Genomic DNA, 19,996 nt, shown 5'->3' on the forward strand with positions numbered 1-19,996 from the left:
TTAATTTTAATGCAAATACATAAGGGGCCAGGTCACCCCCTAATGCCATAAAACCTCCGTTTTTCCAGTTGGTGCATGTATGCGTATGGGGCTGAGGTAGGGAGAGGTTTACTCCACACATCCAAAGAATGAGCCTACAGCCAAACCTGATCTATCCATTGGAGATCAGAACCTTGCACGAAGGACCTATGCACACCTTACATCCTTCTCCACCAATGTCCCCATCCCCTCTGGCAGTGTGTCTTCCCCAGCCCAGGACTGCTCCAGAAACACCACTAGTTAAAGAACAGATCACCACCATGAAGGGGCTGGACAGGATATTAAATGCAACCTCTGCCTGTACAGTCTTTTCTGAATGAGCTTCATGGTACTGCAGGAGGTACAGTATAAGTACCATGCCTGTACTGATAGCTCCAGGTCAGCCACCGCTCGGTGCAAGGCAATCCATTCCACATCCTGACATGTGGCTGTTTGGCTCGTGATCTGATCCACGATGAGTAAAGATGGTAGAATCAGAGCCTACATTTCTATTGATTTTATAAGGCCAACACATTTGAAATCATTCTGTACATTGACTTTTTAACAATGCAAACCAAGAGAAAAAGGAAAGAAATTTTACAAAAAAATCAGGGCTTCTCACAAATTATTAGTCACTGATTTCATTTCACTCCCTACAAGGAACATTTACTCATTTTGTATCAGCTTTGACTTTGTCTCCTACTCTTGTTTAAGCCAGGAATTTGAAGTGCAAATTGTGAAATGTAATCTTTGCTGCAAAACAGCTAGTAATTTCAGTGCTGTGCCTCTTGGGTGAGGGAAATGGGGTCAGGAATCCCACTCCAGCCTTCTCGTAAAGTAATTTGTGACAGAGGAAATCTCAGTTATTACACAGGAATGTTGAAAGCATTTTGTTTTTCGCTCCCTTTGATTTATATTGGTTTAGCTCCAGGTCCTTTGGGAATAATTAGACAGTTTGCTTCATGTTTTGCTTATATAATGACTAATATAAAACTATGTGTACAAGCAAAGGGAAGCTTCTAACTTAGGTGATTAATAATTAGGATTAATTAAGGTAATTATTTTAATAAATGAGAATTAGTAACATATAGCCATAAATAAAGCAATGGCATATATGGCAGATGGTTGATTTGGAAAAGGAAATGGACAAATATGTAAGTGGGCAAATACCCAGGGCATTTTAAAAATATGAATTAAAGCTAGGATGGGATGGACATATGCAAGCTCGCAAGTCACTTGCAGGAAATCTTTATTCTGAACCACCTATTACAACACAAAAACGTTGTATTAAGATATTCAGGCACTCTAGCAACATTAAAACCTCTCATTTTTCATGGTGGTGGGAGGAAGACAGTGAGGTCAGAAAAAATTGTAAGAGAAAGATAAATTCTACTTTCATTTACACTAGTATTATTCTGCAGCAACTTCATTTTGCATATACCCATGTTACTGCCACACTGCCAGGTGTCTAAGGGTATGTCTACATGGGGGTTTAATTTGAAGCTTTTTGATGTGCATCAGGTAATTTGCAGAACTCAAGTCCAACAAATAGCATGCATTGTGTGAAACCATGGTGTCAGACTGCTGTGAACTGAAGGCCTCCGGGGGCATCCCATTGTCCTTTTGCTTTGCTGTCAAGCAACATGCATCCTAGGATTGTTTTTGCTCTGAATTGTGGTAACCAAGGTGGGTTCCATTTTTATTTTAAAAAACTCCCATGATTCCACTGTCTCCACCCAATTGCTTACTGGCCAGGCTGGTTGTCTCCATTTTTGAATTGCTGTTGGCCATCATGGACTGAACAATACTTTGTGCCGCTCTAGTGACCAGCATGAGTACGCCCAGACTGCTTGGGCACTATTGCAGCACTCAGAGCCAGATGAATTCTGCATTGGTCTTCCCCCGTTGCACCACCAAACAAGCAAATGATATGAAAGCTGAAGATCATTCTACAGCAATGGCAGCTCCTCCAGCAGCCCGGGAATATTCAGCAGCGGTGACATAAGACAAGGCAGAAAGAATAGGAGAATGCTGAGCTGTGGGTCAAGAGGACTGGCACCTGGTTCACATACCAAGCTTTCAGCATCCTTTATGGACTCAGGAAACTAGCTTGGATTGGTGGGAGAGGATCGTTCTGTAGAGCTGGGATAACCAGCAGGGGCAAGAGAACTTCCGGATGTGGAGAACTACCTGTTTAGAGACCTGTCCAGAGCTCACTCTGGAATGTCAGCAACAGCACACCGATATGCGGAGCCCTGTACTCATGGAGAAGCAGGTTGCCTTTGTTAAATGGAAGTTGGAAACCCTAGAGCATTACCAGTCTTTAGTTAACCAATTTGGTATAGAAAGATCAAGAGTTGAGCCATTCTTATGCGGTTTCCTATGTCATTGATAGGGCTTTGCATGCATGATGTTTCCTAACTGTACTGAACCAATTATCCCTGTCACCTGTCCTCCTCCGCCAAAGCACAGAATAAGATATTTCTCCAGGATGCTTTATCAACCAGTGGACTACTGAAGCAGGTTTACAGACATGCATGTAGTATGGTCTGGGAAGGTCCATGATGCTAGGAGCTTTTGGAACTCAGTATTGTTTAAATTAAGGAAGAAAGGACTGTTCATCCCAGGAACACTGTGGACATTAATGGTGTGTAGGTTGGTCTGGTTATTCTGGGAGACCCAGCTTATCCCTGATATTCTTGCTAATGAAGTCACACACAAGCTGCTTGGAAACCTGGAATACTTTAACTATCATTTGGGTAACTGCAGAAGGGTGGTCTACTGTGAATTTGGCCAAAGACAGGTGGTGGTGTGTGCATGGAACTGGTTGGAAGCAGCAGGACGGGGTGTGTGCCAATCAATGTAACTGTATGTTGTGCTTTGCACAATAGTTGTTAAAGCAATGGGGAAAACCTGATCAACATGTGAGACACTAAAGGCTGCGTCTAGACTGGCATGATTTTGCACAAATACTTTTAATGAAAAGATTTGTTTTTGTGCAAAAGCATCTGTGCCAGTGTAGACGTTCTCTTGCGCAAGAAAGCTCCGATGGCCATTTCAGCCATCGGGCTTTCTTGCACAAGAAATTAACTTGTCTGTCTACACTGGCCCTCTTGAGCAAGAATACTTGCGCAAGAGGGCTTATCCCTGAGCGGAGCATTGGAGCATTTGCGCAAGAACCACTGATTTTGTACAGTAAAAGTCAGTGTTCTTGCGCAAATACTAGCGGCCAGTGTAGACAGGAGGCAAGATTTTGCACAAAAGCAGTTGCTTTTGCACAAAATCATGCCAGTCTAGACGCAGCCTAAGTTGTGGAGACTTGTTTGGAGGTCAAACAGTTGATAGGGTTTCCCATAGAGAACACCAATACTTGTGTCATGCCTACTATTCATGTTTTCAGTCACATGTCTAAACATGTTAGCCTACCAGAGAGGTTTTGGGATATAGACATGGAAAGTATGTGTGTGGTTAAATTTTAACATTCTTTATTGTGCTTTTGTCAAAACTCTGTGAATTATTTCAACTTTATTTTAAGTATTCTGTGTTAAAGGAAATTATAACTCATAATTGGTGTGCTGTAAACAGTTTATTATTGATCATTTATTGTTGTTTCATAAATAAGATTATTAAAAGTCATGAAAAATGTATTGTATTTGGAAATAAATTTAACAAACCAATTTTCTTAAGCAACTAACTGTGCAAGCCTTTAACTAATGTGTAAGTGCGAACAAAACTCAAACTGCAGTGGTAGCAACATTTCAAGTAAAACAAAACAGAGAGAGAAGAGTTAAAGGGAAGTATTATGTGCCTTGCCTCCAGCTCTTCCTCTGTGTGCATGGTTTCTAGGGCTGAGTGCCTTGGCACAAATATTTCAGGGACATTGCAGGGCACAAAAGTGTTGCACTCGCAGGTGCAAGTGTTCTCAATGCCCAGAAGTTGGAAATGAGAGGCATGTGGGAGCTGCTGGGAACACAACTGCAAAGATGTAGAGATTAGGAGTTGCTGCTGATTCCAGTACCCAACATTTTCTAGGGGCTGAAGGACATGACGGCTGGCCAAGCAGGAGACTATTCTGTGGAGAGCATTTTGGCACCCAAGATAGCACCCAAGAGTTGCCTCAGCATCTCTGACTTGCTCTCCTTTACTGTGATGGTATTTGTCCTTGGTCACAGGCACCTTAGGCCATGACCATGATCTCTTGGGAGAGCTGCATTTTTCTCTCCCTTTGGATCTTCCTGTACAGTCTCCACCTCTCAGCCAGTCTACCATGAGTTCTGCAAACATAATATCCCAAGTATTCCTTTTCTCTCCCTCTCAGGTTGGCTAGCTGGTCAGCAGTATATAGAGACCCAGTCTTTGCTAGTCTGGCTGTTGCAGGTGCTATAGCTGTGGGAGTAGAGAATGCGGGAAGGCCCAGTTGCTTATTGTTCATATATCAAGCAGTCATGAAAGCTCTTTATAGAATGTATATGTGACCTTACCTCCCTTAACCTCTTCCCATTCCCGTAGGAAGCTTAGAGATGGTAAGTGGTGTGCATGTATGGAGGGTGCTTAAATTTCAGTTTACCATATCTGCATTCATGTATTTAGGGGTGAGGTGGATGCAGCTCTATTCCACCTAGATTTTTGCAGTTTTGTTTGTGCACCTGGATGCACTACAGTGGCATCTGTGGTGCAAAAGGGGATATAGGGACATGGGTGAGAAAAGCGTGATAGCAATCGCCTCTACAGCCTTTTTATGCTGTCCTCACTCAGTGACATTGCACTAAGGTGGGTGATGAAAATGACCTTAGTGATAAAGGCAAAAGGCAGACCAGCGAATAAGCTGTGGTTATTCTCCAGGGTGGTTCCCTCATAAGAACTGCAGGCGTGGAAAAGGTTTGCAAAGCATACCAGGGCATAGGGCTGCAACTGTTCTCTGTCATGTGTGCTATGACATTGAGTTATTGCTCAGTTGTCAGTGCTGTGTTCTTTCCCCTGTAGACATGAAGAAAGAGCAGAGAAAAGTAGATGGGGTCCTGCAGTGATTGCCAGCTAGAATGCCTCATTTGGGAGCGGTATTGTCTGTGTCTTCACCAGGCGTTGCATGAATGAATGCTTTCATCATTTGAATCTGCCCTCAGAGGCACAGTGGAGAGGGGTGCAGACTGTAACCTCAGCATGTTGGTGGCCGCCATTTTGAAGCAGAACAAGGTGGAGAGGGGGAAGGGCTCTGAGTTCACCGCCACCACCAGCAATGATAAAATGTAATGGTAGGTACTTACAAAGCCTTCAACAGTGTGACACTGTTGCAGAAAAAGTAAACATCATTCTGGGATGTTTTAGCAGGAGTATTGTAAGTAAGAAACAAGAAGCAATTCTGCTCTACTCCACACTAATTAGGCTTCCACTGGACTATTGTGTCCAATTCTGGGCACCCACGTTTCAGGAAAGATGTGGAGAAACAGGAAAAAGTCCAAAGAAGAGCAACAAAAATGATTAAAGGTCTAAAATACATAACAATTGGAAGAACTGGAGTTAGTCTAGAAACTAAAAAGACTGAGAGGGGACATGACAACAGCTTTCAAATACATAAAAGATTGTTACAAAGAGGAGAGAGAATGTTTTTTCTCCTTAACCTCTGATGATAGGACAAGAAGCAATGGGCTTAAATTGCAGCAAGGGAGGTTTAGGTTGGACATTAGCAAAACTTCCTAACTATCAGAGTGCTTAAGCACTGGAATAAATTGCCTAGGGAGGTTGTGGAATCTCTGTCACTGGAGATTTTTAAGAGCAGGTTAGACAAATAGCTGTCCAGGATGGATAATACTTAGTCCTGTCATTAGTGCATGACATCTTGAGGTCCCTTCCAGTCCTATGATTCTATGTAAACTAGACTCAGTAAAATGTCAGTTGGTAACACTAGGGCAGAGAAGTGTCAAATAAATGTGTCAAATAAATGTACACATCAGTAACTGTTGAGCTGCAAAGCATTGTGGGATAGCCGTTTGAAAGCATATACAAAGAGTTGTGTTGCAAATGGTCCACATGAACAAGACTGCACTATTTGAATTCAAAGCAAATATAGTCTGTTTTGCAAGAGGACTCTTGTGTGACTTCTAAATGCCCAGTTAGTGCACAGTAATGGGTTTCATCTGGTACCTGGTACTATTGTCCTTAGGGTTAAGAGGATCAATAAAAGGGTCTTGCAAAGGAGCAAAGACAAAGAGGTTCTCCTTCAACTTTGACTAATCCTGAGGAGTCTATTGACTTAGCACTTGGTTATAGTTTGGAAGAATTTCAGATCCTTCACTCCCAAACCTTGTAAGACAACTTTGCACCTCTTAAATCCTGCTACTCTTTTGTAAATGCAGAAACTCGACAATCTAATATGAGCACATACACAGTAAGAAATCATTGCCTAACTTCCCTGTCTGCATGAATCTTTTGTCTGTTCTTTGGCCCAGAATAGGCATAAGTGCTTTCCTGAATAGGTGCCTACATTTCCTAATATGCGGGTGGGTATCCTGTGAGTGTCAAGATCTTCTCTGTTCCATGTCTTACAGTGTGTGAGTCAAGGAAAATTAAAAATGGAAGAAGATAAAGACCCAGAATCATATAAAACATGTTAAAATCTACATCCAGAAAAATCCTATCTCTGGGTGCCTTTATAGCAGTGGTTTTTCCTAACTGACAAACTGTATGCTGATTGGTAGATTTTTGTGGCAGTTTAGAAAGGGGCAAAGTGGATAATCATCCTAAAAGGTTAAAATTTATTTTTAATCTGTCTCAGTCTATTTTGAAGAAACTAAAAAACACACAATATTTTTCCATCACAGAAAAAGACCAATTGATGCATTTGCTACTCATGGGTTACAAGAAATTAAGATGTTCCAATTCATAAATAATCTATTTGGCTTGCTTCACAAGCTTGCCAAGAACTAAGGGAATGAAAAAGGCTTCTCTAAATTATCATAGTAACTCAAGGTGGAACAATTTGCAGAGATTTACAGCCAGGCATTTGCAAGATATTCACACAGAAAATTATGTACTGAAGGTTGACATACTTCCTTTTATTAGTGTTATTGTAACCCAGACCTTTCCAATTGTTTTTTGAGTATATTATGACCAACAGTTTGAGTCATCATCTTGTCAAATGCCATTGGATTTTGTAACCAAGTTCTTGCTTCACTTCAGCTAAAGCAGTGAAGACGTCGCTCTCACAGACTTGTTGCTGTGTTTCATGTTGTACACATGTGGGATTTTGATGGGGAAAGGATGGAGGAAGATTAAAGGGATGACAGAATTCTTATGGTTTGGTTCTAACAAACTGCTGGGTTTTTTATTTCTCTGTATAAACAAAGGCAGGCATGAAGGTCTCTGGGAGAGTAGTTGAATAGGCAATTTCCTGTATTAAGTAGTGTAGTAATTAGGACTGCTACTAGAACAAAACACCATGTGCACATATTATTGCATTACACCATGTTTAAGTTAGAGGCATTATTAGTAGGGTATTGTACACCCCCACATTGAAAGTGGTAACTTCCCATGCATTGCTTTTCATTTCATAACATTAACTTGCATTATTGTTCCTCAGCAAAAGTATTTCTCTTACAACTTGCATTAATTGAAAAGGACCATTCAGAGTAAACCATGCAGAGTTGATACGTTTGTCATGTGCAGTAAGTAAGCACTCTGCATCATCCCTGTTTGAGTCAAGCAGCAGATACAAGCCAACACATTTGGATTCAATGATGTATTGGTGCCTGGTGAATTTCCTGATTTTTGACTGTGCTTGGCAGAACTTTCATGGACTCTGATGATGAGCAATAGAAGCCTGAATTGACTGAATCCTATCAGAGCCCTGTTCCAAATGCAGGGTCAATCCTGCTTATTCTTATTCACGGGAGCAGACACATGGAAATCAGTGCCATTGGTAATGAATAATTATTGTTTATGGCAATTATTGTTTCAAATAACTTGCTATTCTGAAATTCCCCTTAACCCTTGTGGAATGAGGGTTACCGAGATGTCAGAATAAGCCACCTGTTATTTCAAAATCAATTTTGAAATAACAGGCTGTTTCAATAGATGCGGAATAGCTATTTGGGATACCTCCAGAATCCCAAAATAGCTCCACAGTGTAGATGTACCCTGGAATAATAGCCAATAACCAACAAGAACATTTCTTACACAAGTTTAGCAGTGTGCCTGCATATCATTTCTGGCTATAAGCAAGAGCCACTCCAGTTCATTAAGAGCAATAGGAAGTCCTTGAGCCCAGATTCCTGTCATTTCAGTTGAAGAGGAGGCCTCTGGCATGTAACCAGATACCTTCTGGGTTTTAAGACCTGCTGATCTTTGCCTTTAGACTTCTGGACAGTATTAATTTACATAGGCTAGAAAACAAGCGTGGAGTTCTCCGTCCTATTGAGTTACATGCAAAGAGCACCAATAAACTTCCTGATGTAACTAATAAAGTAAATTGGGAAGGAAGGAACAATCTATCAATTATCAGTAGAAAAAAAATTGTAGGAATTAAGCATGTGAACAAACTAGTTAAACATGGAAAGGAGAGATTGAAAATATACCATGAGCTTCTTCTCATTCTTACTTACTAGGCACTGATCCTAGAAGCAGAAAAAACGAAGAAGGCAAGAAAAAAAATACTTTTTCTTTAAAAAACAGAAAATGCTCCATTTTTAGGAGTGAGAAATGGAGAGCTGCCACCTTTTATAATATAAACATGCTGCAGTTCTTAATCCTTTTACAGATGTCAAATTAGCTCACCACACTTCTTGTGTCATCTGTTTATATTCTTGTTATTAGCGCAATCTGACCCAATAAAAAGACAAATTCAGCCATCAATGAGTGCAGCTTTCATTGACTCCAATGTGGCTCACTTCTTCCCGTACCTAATGTGAATCATGAGGCTTTAGGAAATAAGCACATGACATTTTAGGAACAGGAATGGCCACCCCCATCCTCCACCAGACTTGTTCTTTTGTGATTGAGTATTAACCCACCTACATGGTTCTTGACTAGAGCCATTAATCATTTCTTTTTTCTAGTGATAAATCTGTGTATCTCTTAATCATATTAATGCAATTCTGTTTAGCATTAAACCTTTCCTCTGGTAGCTCACTATATGTTCATTTCCATTTGTGGAGAGTAGTCCTATTTGCTCCCTTTCTGTTCTGAGTTCCTAGCAAATGGATTTTGGGGGGGGAGGAGGGTCAATGTCCAAATCTCATCTGTCTACAGCAAGTATTAAGGAGAGATAAAAACTGAATAAGGTAGAGATCAGAAGCATGCTTCCCATCTGAAGTCAAAAGTCAAAAAAAGTCCTACTGGGTGCCTCTGTATGGCCCCATTTAAAAAAGACTACCTTAAGCACATGCTTAAGTGCTTCCCTGGCAAAATGGCCTGTCAGAAGGGTTTTTCTAACTGCTTAGCTTCGTGCTCATTTTTAGCTTTCTGCAGCAGGTTTGGAATACAAAAAGCTGTTTATTATTCAACCCTCTGTTCTAAAGCAGAGAAAACTCTGTTTATAAGAAACTTCAAAAGCCTCTGTCACAGATATCAATCCTGTATTCTATGTGCCTTTGCCAAGTCAAATTAGGTTATTTTACTTGATATTAAGTTTGACAAGTAAAGAGACTGTGAAAACCAGAATTCCAACTGGGCGGGCCTCCTGTAAGTCCGTAATTTTTTTAGTGTTAAAATTCCAACAGTAGCTCTATTCTTTATTCTCAGATTATATTACTGCCTGTATTTATCTTCCCTGGAAATTTGCCTCATTGTATCCTAGAATTCTTCTAATATTCAAATTCTTCAGGAATGTGAATAATACAAGTAGACTTTGTTTTGGCTAGCAAAGGGGTTCTACCACACGCAAATGTCTCTGTGACTTTGGTTTATATTTGCCACTTGAGATTATGAATTCCATTATTATGCTAATTCATTGATACAGTAAGAATATCAGACTTTGTGCTCATCAGCAATAAAGAAAACCCCTTCTATTGCACATGATCCCTTGGGAGTGGGAGCAATTACACATCAATGTATATATTATTAATATAACAGCTGTAGCTAATTAAGTAACAAATTAAGACTATGGAACATTTTTAAAAAAAAGCAAAATAGGCTCTCTGTGGACTGCACTGTTGGCGCCTTGCTGTCACTAACTGAGCATTATGGATTTCAATCAAATATCACTTATCCAGAAAAAAATATCCTACTGACTTGTTTTGACTGCATGGAAAACAGGATCATAACCTTCAATGAGTTGAGTGGTCCCACATTGCATTGTATACCCTTAAGAAGAAATTAGTCCATGTTTTATTCTCCCTTATAATGAGATGATTGCTTAATAGTTGTACCTCAGTTAGGGTACATCTATGCAGAAGGGCTAAAGTCAAATTAAGCTATGCAACTTCAGCTACGGTACATCTATGCAGAAGGGCTAAAGTCAAATTAAGCTATGCAACTTCAGCTACGTTAATTGCGTAGCTTAAGTCGAAATAGCTTAACTCGGCTTTTGGTGCTGTCTACACAGCAGGAAGTTGAAGAAAGAACACTCTGCTTTTGAGTTCCCTTACTCTTTGTGAAATGAGGGTTACCAAGATTTGAAGTAAGAAGTCCTCCAGCTCAACATTATTTCGAAATAATGGCTTGTAGTGTAGACACATATTTTGTTATTTCAGAATAACACGTTATTCTAAAATAACACTGCTGTGTAGACATACCCCTAGAGATGTGACCCGTTTGTGAACTAGTAAGAATTTGTACATAGTCCTTGCAGTTTTTCACATTTGTGTTTCTACAAACCTTTTAAAAAATGCAGAAGATACCCACTTTAAACATGATCAGGCTCACTTACCATCTCTACTCTTTCTATCTGGGAAACTTGCCAACAATCACTTTTACTCTTTGCATGGCACCAGAAAAATTCCCACAGTTTGATGTAATCAAATTATAATACAATATAATCATGCTTAAAAGAGAAACTGTTGGGAAGAAATATAGAAAGCTTGGGACTTCCAAAGGTTTTGGTTCATAGAAGTACCCACAATTTTAGATACTTGTCCATTGTTCCCTAACATCTTGGTTCATTTAGGCTGGGAATCTCAGGCGATTAGGCTTCTTCCAGCTTTTCAGTCAGAGTAGAAGAACTAGGAGAAAGGCTTTTCTGTTTCTCTGTTGCTACTTGTGGGCCCATCTAGAATCTAGAAATGAAGGTTGATTTGGAATCTGAATGGAGTCTCAGGGAAAGGAGGAAGCTCCTTGCTTCATACCTTGTTTTCGCCATACCTCATCCTATGTTATGATGGCCCAGTGTTCTTAGATGGGTGCAGTACTCTGTTAAGCAAAGAGAATGATTTATTTTTAAACAGTAATTTTAAGATTTCTATCAGCCAGTCAGGTGCAGTTAGTATCAGAGCCCCTCACTTCCCAGGGTCTATCATGGCAGTTTAGGTGATCAAGCTAAATTTAAGTCCATGGAGTCTGTGTCTGTGGACTGGGTATTCTCAGTGGAAGTCTCTCAGCTGTTTAATTAAATGTACTCATTTGTTCAAGATAGGTCTTCCACTGTGCACATTTTGTCTAAATTTTGTTCTTAGCCTTTTTCCTCAGGGATGAAGAGGTTGGTATGCATGCAGGTGACTGTACTAGATAACCTCTCAAAGTCCATGCTAGTCTTATGAGTCTACAATTGTATGTAATTTAGCTGTGAGGCATGGGTAGTTGGATAAGGGAATCGCTTGCTATCTGAGGTTAATACTGTTAAAATTATGGGGAAAATGTCCAAGCATAAGTTAAATAATTACCCATCATATGGATTTTTTACACCTTCCTCCGAGGTATCTGGAACTAGCCACTGTCAAAAACAAAATATTTCACCAACTGGGACATTGGTCTGATTCTGTCTGGCTATTGCTGTATTCCTGTATTTCTGTTTTGCTCATTCACACTGAGACACTATAACTGGGCAATGTGATGTTAACAAGCACCAAGAAGAGTAGTGCAGTCATCACCAGTCTCTGCAATCTTGGCACATTGGCCAGCCTGGTCAGATTCATCAAAATCCTAAGCATTTTGGGCATGAACATTACTAGACTTGTGATTTGCCTCTTCTCTGACTAACACATTGATATGGGCAACTTTTACAATCTCATGCTATCTGTCCCTGTCAGGAATTTAGTCTGAACCACAGTTATTCATATTTCCATCTGAAACTATTCAACAGAGCCTGACTCAAGAGCTGGAACACTAGCTTTGTTACTCCATGATGATGTGCTTATGGAGAAAAAAATAGAGACTTCCTTTCTGAATGTGAATGTTGCAAAATACTCAAGAACTTTGGTTGGTGTAAATCAGAGTAACTTCATTGATTCCAAGCTCAATATTTTAAAAACCACTTGGGCTTCAATTTGAGCTTCTGGTGGTATCTGCTGAGATTAGATAAACCTGTGTGGAAAAGTAACAAGTGGACCAAAATTTACTCATTTCTTGGGGACCCATTCCCAACCTTTTATAATAAAGAATGCTCAGTTCAGGACCCCACCATCACCTATATGTATTACAACAGGAATTAGATGGTTCAGTTCTTCCCGTCTAGTTACATGGTCCAGTGTCTCTGACCATCTTCACCTTCTTCTGACCTGTAGTAGGAGATCTAGCAGTAGCAATTTGGCACTCTCCCACATTTTTGACCAATTCTTCTCAGGTGACTAGTAGTCCTTTCATCAGAGCAAGACCCATTCTCTAGGGAAATGGGACCCAGTTATTGACCCATTAGTGGTGAGGAAAACACACACAGTTAGTGGGTTTTATACAGTTTGGAGGGTTCTGTGATCTAAAGATGAGCCTGAAACTCTCAGAAGATCAGCCTTTCTTGTATCTCTCTGGAGTGTCAGAGAGGGTACGTCTAAACAGCAGCGTCATTTCAGAATAACTTGTTATTCTGAAATAATGAACAACATATCTACACTGCAAGCCATTATTTTGAAATAATGGCGAGCTGGAGGACTTCTTACTCCAACTCATAGTAACCCTCATTTCATGAGGAGTAAGGGAAGTTGAAGGAAGAGTGTTCTTCTTCGACTTCTTGCTGTGTAGATGGCACCAACAGCCGAGTTAAGCTATTTCGACTTAAGCTGTGCAATTGACGTAGCTGAAGTTGCATACCTTAATTTGACTTTTTCCCTGCAGTGTAGACGTGCCCTTACTGAGCTAGAAATTCTATCAGAAAGTGGTCTAATGCAGTATTTTTGTGTTTATGCTTCTGACTCTGGCCACAGCCCCAATTGAATAAACATTAAAATATGTTCTCCAAAGGTTTTAAAAGCTAATTAGCATAACAAATTCAGGTTGGAAGATTTTTTTATTTATTCTTTTAAAAATATTCTTTTATCCTTAATTATTGTCTGAGGTTCCACCAAGTATTGTTGCCATTTTGTGCCCCAAACTGAGCTGGGGTGTTGTTGCTCTGCACAAAGTGCAGTTCCAAAGTGTGTGTATTAGGCTCAGTTTTCTTTTATTCAGCTGCAGCTCTGCTGGGCCTGTTATGTGGACAGGTTTGGTTTTATGTGACCTTGACAGTTAAATTTACCTGTTTTAACCTATTGGTTGCTTTTTTACCACTACTAGCTCCTATGTGTGCACAAGAAGTCTACTTCAGTGATTTTCTTTTTCATGGGGTAGAGGACCTGTTTTCACCCCTGTGGTGCAGATGCTCGTTACTCTTCAGGCAACACAGAATCATAGGACTGGAAGGGACTGTCAAATGTCTTCTAGTTCAGTTGCGTGCAATCAAGGCAGGACTAAGGCCTTGTCTACCATTGCAAGTTTTGTCACCAAAACTCCCCTTTTTGGTGACAAAACTTGGAGAGCATCCACATTGTGAAATGACAAAAGTTACGACAAATGCCCAGTTTTGGCAACAAAAACCATCCATCTCCACATGAGACTTTTGTCTTTTCCCCTCCCTTTATTGTTGACAATCTTGTAGTGTGTACTTTACAGTTGGTTTTTTGTCAAGTTTATTAATCTCCAGTATTTTCCACAATGCCCGATTAGCCACTCTGGCCAGTGCTTTGAAATCTGCTGCTTTGCAGCCACATAAACAGGCAAACAGATGCACCCTTCCCACTTGAAAATCATGGGAACTTAAAAAACCTATTTCCTGGTGTCTGGCTTATTTATCCAGCTGCAATCAAGTAATTTTTCTCCAGCACACTCCACTCCCTGTGAAAACAGCCATGACTTTAACTGCTGGACATTAACACAATTGTGAGTTTTTCCAGTAATTCTCACCATCCCTTACCTCCGAACATCATGATTGAAAGACATCAATAAAGACAAATTTAATGCAGGTTTCCATGAGTTTATTTTGTGTGCACAGCCCACACCAATTGCTCTGGTCCCTGGGGGTTCATAGGAATGCCTTGTTCATAATGAGCAGTGGGATGAGGCAGGGAAGCAACCCCAGAACACAGAAATGCTAGTGCCAATCATTGTCAAAGCAGTTCCTCAGAGCCTCCCTGATATTGATGGCCATTCTATGGGGTCCTCTGACAGTACAAGTGTCTGGCTGTTCAAACTGTTCCTCCAGATACTGTCTCATGGTTCATCCTTATTCTCACACAAATCATGTAGGTAACAGCATGTGGCCACCATCTTGAGGATATGATCTCCAAAAGGTCCAGCCTGTCCCAGAGACATCTCCATCTTGTTTTCATCTGCCAAAGGCACATCCAGCAATCATGCAACATCGCCTTAGCTGTTTGTTGAGCCGCTGTTTACCTCTCTCCAGGTGCCCCATGTAAGACTTTATGTGCCAGGACTATAAGGGGTAAACTGCAATATCGATGATCACGATGGGCATTTCCACATTCCCCACTGTAATCTTCTGGTCTGGAAAGAAAGTCCCCAGCATGTAGCTTTCTGAACAGGCCAGTGTTCCTGAAGATTCATGCACCATGCCACTCCTCATTTATGTCTGAAATGCCACAGTTATCCACAAGTTCATGAATCATTATGGAGAAGTACCCCTTATGATAGATGTACTCTGAGGTGCTACAATGGGAATATGAGTGCCATTGATTGCCCCATCACAGTCTGGAAAGCCCATGTCAACAAAGTCAGCCACTGTGTTATCCACATTTCCCAGAATCACAGTCCTATGAAGCAAAATGCAATTTATTGCCCTGTACACTTGCATAAGTGCTGCCCCAATGGTAAACTTCCTCGCTCCAGACTGATTTGCAACACGGAGTCGCCAGTGTCCACAAAGAAGTTGTAGCACACTTCTCTACTGAGACAGCAGCTCTCATTCAGAGGCCAGCTCAATACACATTTCCAGGAAGGTTGCTGTATGCATCCAAATATTCTGTAGCCTTCGCTCTTCATCCCAACCCTGCAAGACAATGCAATCCCACCACTCAGTGCTAGCTTCTCTGGACCAAAAGTGACATTCTCCAGTACACAGCTGATCTGTGAGAACCCAATGCAATGCCACTTCACTGCTATCCCTGTCACTCATGGTGTCATCTGCATCGGAGTCTTCATCCTCTTGCTGTTAATTGCACATTGAACACAACATGGGAGACAACTGCAGGATCCATGATTTCTCACAGTAGTTTGCAGCAAGAGTTGTCACTCAAGTGGCATGAAAGTAAGCTGGAAGCCCAGGGAAGGAAGCCAAGAGGTGGCTGACAGGATGTTTTTCACTGCTACATTGCATGTTCCCCCAGGGCTTAGGAACTGAAAGTGATGCCAGACACTCTGGGATGCTTACCCACATTGCTTTGCTCTTTCTGTCAACACGGTGCTACCAATGTGTCCATAAAATGTTGACAGTGGGTGGTGGCAAAATAGATCTGACCAGTTTTCCGTTTTGGCAACTTTTGCATGTCCACAACCCTTTGATTGCCAAAACTTCCCAATGTAGACGTGGCTTAAGTATTATCTTGGTTATTCCTGACAGGTGTTTGTCTCACCTGCTCTTAAAAATCTCCAGTGACAGAGATTCCACAACCTCCCTGAGCAATTGATTCCTATGATTAACCACCTTGACAGTTAGGAAGTTTTTCCTAATGTTTAGCCTAAACTACTCTCGCTGCAATTGAAGCCCATTGTTTCTTGTCCTATGCTCAAAGGTTGAGGAAAATAATTTTCCTCCCTGTGCCTTGTGACAATCTTTTATGTACTTGAAAACTGTTATCCTGTCCTGCTCAGTCCTCTCTTCTCCAAACTAAACAAATCTTCCCTCACAAGGTCATGTTTGCTAGATTTTTAATTATTTTGGCTGCTCTCCTCCAGACTTTCTCCAGTTTGTCCACATCTTTTCCTAAATATGGCACCAGAGCTGCACATATGGAGGCCTAACCAGCATGGAGGAGAGAAGAATTACTTCTTGAGTCTGCTCAAATGCAGTGTAACTGTCCTTGGGCAGTGTAACTGGCACAGAACCAATGTAATGTCTCTTTTGCCACTCCTGCCTTTGCTAACCAGAGGACAAAGAAATGGTTGAGATGCACCTGCACCACATGCATCCCTAGTTATGTTCTGTGCTCCATTTACACCAGGGGTAAGTTATGTGGACTTCTCAGTAACTTCAGATTCTTGTTTTACATCCTGGGGATAAAATCACTGGTTTGGGATTCATAAATGAGGACTATACAGGAAAAGGAGCTTATACCAGCAATACAAGAATTCACCATGAGGAATATTTACAAGCTATAAATTCAGTTGTTAATTTCAGGTTATCAAAAGCAATCATCATATCTCAGGTCCCAAACAATATCTGATCATCATCATTGCATTAGTAATCAACCACCGAGGAACAATGTAGCTGAACTTAGTTAAAAATATTGCACTGTTGTTTCCTTCACTAAACACTGAATTTCAACCTCAGTTCACTAGTCTAGTTCTGAATTCTAGTGGGAGGGATAGGAGAAACTCTTTTGGATGCCAATGGAAATCTGTATATGGGCTATAGAAAGCAGAAATGTGTGTGTGTGATTTGCATCAGGAGAGAAAATAAAAGCTGAGAAGAAAGAAAGTTTCCAGTTTCAGAATATTAAATTGGTGTCAAATTATCAAATCCTTGGATACTTTCCTTCCCATTCCCGGATAACATACATGAATATACCATCTACATGTTTTGTAAGTCTATAAAGTGCTACCAGACCTTTTTTTGTTTTTTAAGTTTATCCTGTACAGACTAACTCAGCTACCCTCTGAAACTTATGAATATAAATGCAATTCCAGATTATTGACCTGTTTACACTAATATTGTACATTTATAACAGTCTTTTTAGTCTTGGTGGAATATTCTTACTAGTATAATTTTTCAAATTTTGTGTGAATGTTATGCATTCAGAAAAGTGATGGACAAAAATCAATGATGACAGGCTAGGGCCGTGAAGACAAACACTCTTCAGGCTTCCACGACCACTGTATGTAACAGCCCAGTTAAGTTACTTCTGGACCCTGTACACAGCTCTAACAGTGACCCTCAATTCTGACATGTAGTATTCTCTGCCATCAGTACTAGACCTGTCTTGAATAAAGACCACAAATCATTGTTAGTCATGCCAGTGTATTTAGGTTGTAAACTCTTCAGGTCTGGGACATGTGATTCTAAAGTGCTTAGCACAATGAAGCCTCATTCTTGGTTGGCCTATAGGCACCACTGTAATAAAATGAATAATTTACATTTTTGTTTTATCCCAGGGAAGCTCCATTGATTTCAGTAGACTCACTCTTAATTTACATCATTGTGAGACTCAAAAATGAGGCCGCTAGAATTCAGAGATGGAGAAAAATCTGTTAAAGGCCATCTAGATCAGTGGTCTTCCAACCTTGTCAATGTGCAGGCTGTCATTAAAGAAAGCACTTCTGATTGATTTCTTCCAATCAAAAAGCCATTCACAGTTTAGTTTTCAAAATATTTTATTCTTAGGACTGCCAAAAAGGGACTGCAGGCCACAGATGAATGACATCTGATCTAATTTATCTCCCTATAATGTAGGCTTATTCTCTACTCTACACGTTACCAAGATTTTTCCTAGCTACTTTTCAATGTCCCAAGCAATAGGGCCTTTACTAGGTCCTTGAGGCTAATGTTCCACAGTGAAACAGAGCTTGTAGTTTTGATGAGTGGTTGACTGTGGTTGGAAAAACAAATGAATTTTAACATAAAGACCCTCATTGAAAACCAGCTGTCAGAAATAAGGAGACCTGGTTTAATTTATTCTGACCTTACATCACAAGAAGCAATGGGACTCCCTCTTGAACTCTGGCATAATTCCAAACTGATGAAGACATTTTGATCAATGGCTACATATGTTCCTTTTACAATGAAATTAGGCACAGTATGACTTCAAAAGTGTCTAACAAATCATTGTAAGCTGCCACTCATTCCATTCAATCTCCTAGCCATGGAATGGGATTCATTCGATTGTATTTAGAGCTGTGCAAAACAGGTGAAAACATGCCCCTACATGTTGCAAGTCAATATTTGCTATTTCTTTCCCAGTGATTTTGAACTCCTCGCACTTCACTTGTCTGTGCAACTTGATAAAATTGCTTTTTTAAATGTGGAATTTTCAGTTTCAAACTTCACATTTTGACATCAACTTTCACTTTCAGTGGATCCAGTGTTTGCTTTAAAAAAAAGGGGGACCCCTTCCCAGTGAAAACATGGTGAAATATTTGTTCTGTTTCAAGATTATGTTAAAATGTGAACGAATTTGTGTTCTGAATAGTTTTATTATTGGCTGAGAATAGCTCTCACACCTATACTTGTATTTAGAGGTTTACAAATCAGAGGCCAAATTCAAGAATGTTATCAATGAAATTGCACCTTTTGTGTTAGCTGTGAATATGACCCTATGATTTTCCTTCCAACCAATCAACAATACCAAGTCAACTAAATTTTGACATGCCATATTTTATGAAGGGCAGTGTCAATTGCTTTTCCCAGAACACTGCACTTTCAAGAATTTTGTTTGGCTGATGAGCCAGGGCTCTGTCGTTTTGTCCCAATGGAATGTTCCAGCAGCATATTGGCAACAGAAATGTTCTGTTTAATAAAAAGACATAGAGCCTGTTTCTGCTCTCCCATATACCAGATATACACCCATGTAATTCCATTTCCTTCGAAGGACTTTACTATAACAATTTAGGGAAGAGACTGGGGGGTCATATGCATGAGCATCTCTGCTCCATGCACAGCAATGGCTAACAAACAAAATGAGAGTGAATAACAAAGGAGATAGAAACAATATTGAAAGTATTCCGTGGTACATCTTAACCTGAAATATTGTCTAGTTCTGACCACACTATCTGTAAAAAGATATAAGAGAAATATATAAAGGGCAAAAGAAAATTATTTGAGCTGTGTGCTTTAGACAGGAGATCAGTAAAAGGGACTAAATAAAAGTATTTAAAATAATGAGTGGTTCAGAGAAGGTAAATCTGACACAGCAGTTTATGCTCTCATAACACAAGAATAAGGAAACATGGCATTACATGGAAAAACAACATTTTAAAATAAATAAACAGAGATACCTTTTTCACAACCCACAATTAGCCTGTAACACTTCTTACCAAAATATACCACTGAAGCCAACAACTGAAAAGGATTGGACATTTATGTGGATAGCTGGGACAACCAAGTTACATTGGTAATAGGAAACCAAACAGGGTTGAAAGGGATGTAAACTCTTATGCCTTGGGGCATAAAACAACCGCTAACTGATACGGAGTTAAAAGAAGTTTTCTGTCTGGGTTGATTATTCTGAAGTGCCTACATTTTTTTACACTTTCTTCTGAAGCACATCAAATGTTTTCAGTTGATGTGAGAATTATTTAGATGCTCCGCTATTATTATTTATTATTACATTGATAAACCTATAGCAGCATTTTGTGCATTACAGTCAAATAAAAGACAACACGTGGCATGGGCAAACGTTGCAGGGAAAGGGAA

Source organism: Pelodiscus sinensis, chromosome 17 (genome assembly GCF_049634645.1).
Source record: "Pelodiscus sinensis isolate JC-2024 chromosome 17, ASM4963464v1, whole genome shotgun sequence".
Classification (NCBI taxonomy): Eukaryota; Metazoa; Chordata; order Testudines; family Trionychidae; genus Pelodiscus; species Pelodiscus sinensis.